Source organism: Pongo abelii, chromosome 10, assembly GCF_028885655.2.
Source record: "Pongo abelii isolate AG06213 chromosome 10, NHGRI_mPonAbe1-v2.0_pri, whole genome shotgun sequence".
Classification (NCBI taxonomy): domain Eukaryota; kingdom Metazoa; phylum Chordata; class Mammalia; order Primates; family Hominidae; genus Pongo; species Pongo abelii.
Window position 1 is genome coordinate 130,857,257 of NC_071995.2, and position 2,148 is coordinate 130,859,404.

Consider the following 2,148-nt stretch of genomic DNA (forward strand, 5'->3'; position numbering starts at 1 on the left):
CATTTGCCACTATAGGAATATGTACCTCCCTTTTATTTACTCAATTTACTTATATCCTGATCTATTATGTTGTTGCAGACCCAGTTCCAATTGTTAAAGTACTGGGTTATCAGTTCTAAGGCCCTGGCAAAGGTAGTAGGAACAGGTCCCACCTAACTGCCCATGTCAAGAGCTGTATGCCTAAACTGGGAGGGACACCAGGGACAAGACTCCCTGGGTTCATAGCCTAGGGGCCTAAGGACGCAACATAGATCTTCCTTAGAGCCCTTTGGAGACACAACCTGCTCTAATACTTGGGAGAGGAAGTGAAAGTCTGAAGCATTAGTATCTAGGAGGCAGGGATCAGAGGAAGTAGATTCAGCAGTAAGGAGAATTTTGCAGCTACACTTTCAAGAAATTCATGGTCAGGACCCAGGAAGCATGAGTCAGAAGGAAAGGTAGGGGTGCATGCATGGGCAACTGTTCAGTAAAGACTTCTGGTCATGCCATAATCTCAACTGGCTAATGACGGGAGTTCGGGACGACAGCTTTCTGCCTCTGGTTGGCCTTCAGCTTCCCCAGGAAAATTGAAAGTGGAAGCTGGTTCCAGGCAGACCACGCTCCCAACCCAGAAGGGTTGGGGGTTGTTAGAAAGCCCTTTCCCAGACAGCCTCACACCTGAGTCTTAAGTCCAGTGTTTTTGTTTTTTGTTTTTTGTTTTTTGTTTTTTTAGGCTACACCAATTTTGACATTTTACTGGGCTAAACAAAAGACAAGAAAAATGCACACAAAAGTAAAAACTTATTTTACTGGCTCGTATAGTTGCATCTGCTTTCTTTTCTTCTTCTTTTTTTTTTTTTTTGAGACACAGTTTCACTTTTGTTGCCCAGGCTGAAGTATAATGGCACGATCTCAGCTCACCGCAACCTCTGCCTCCTGGGTTCAAGAGATTCTCCTGCCTCAGCCTCCCGAGTAGCTGGGATTACAGGCATGTGCCACCATGCCTGGCTAATTTTGTATTTTTAGTAGAGACAGGGTTTCTCCATGTTGGTCAGGCTGGTCTCAGATTCCCGACCTCAGATGGTCCTCCCGCCTCGGCCTCCCAAAGTGCTGGGATTATAGGTGTGAACCACTGCGCCCGGCCGCATCTGCTTTCTAATGTAAGAGACTGATCTAATAGTCTAGAACCTGACAACTCTTATGGTATCATGGATTTTGTTTATATTGCTTTATGAAGGTCATTGCATTGTGGGAACAATCCAACACTGCTATACCAGCTCCCTCTGACACGTTCCCCTCCAAACTCACACACAGTGGCCAGCTCACTCAGGGCCTCCTGATAGCATAGGTACTCATTCTGGCCAAAGACCCCTGTCCCATAGCGGGCTGTCTCATAGCCATCCGAAAGGGTATCAATGAGGGCTTTGCATACACCCTTGAAAGTCATACTAGTGTTTCGCAGATCCAGCAGGTAGGAGCAGAAATTCTTGCCCATTAAGGAACGGGGATGCCGGCCTTCAGAATGAAATGGGATCTCAGAGGTACGAATGGCATCCAGAGCTTTCATCCTATACAGATAGTTGTAGCAACTTTGATTTCCCTGGGTTTCCAGTTGTAGTAGTCTAATATCATCATGTGCAAGGAGCTGGGGCTCATACTTGATATCCTGAATCCTGGAGAGTCGAATATCAATCTCCTCTTTCAAGTCCTTGGGGGCATTGTGTCCCACAGGGACATGAGGTCCCCTTCAAGATTTCATTGCAAAGCGCATGATTTGCCTCTTCACAAAAATAAATGGCAGTACAAACACCAGGCTCCCATAGGCCATCGCCAGCACATTCACCCCAGATAGCCAGTTACTGCTGGACGCCATGGCCTCCCTACCTCGTGCAGAATTGTTCGGGTTTACCCCACTGTCCTGGCTGGCCAGCCCAGGCTCTGCCAAAGCGACGGCGCCTGGGCCCCCTGGAGCTCCCTGGCCGTTTCCTTATGGGGGAAGACCAAGCCAGACCCGGCCTGAAAACATGGTGGACCGGCAGGGGCAAGTTCAGCGTTTTTAACCAGCCAACAGGTGCCCAGTATTTTCCTCCAATTCTAAGGAAGGATAGGATAGAATAGCAAGCGAAAATGGTCCAATATTACTCACCACTTTGGAGGTCCCTTCATGGT

The 2,148-nt window shown here is 47.9% G+C and overlaps 1 pseudogene; it reads right to left on the reverse strand.

Moving 5' to 3' along the window:
- Positions 1-1,031: 1,031 nt before the first annotated feature.
- Positions 1,032-1,852, reverse strand: LOC100452366 (protein C1orf43 homolog; annotated as a pseudogene).
- Between the last annotated feature and the right edge of the window lie 296 nt (positions 1,853-2,148).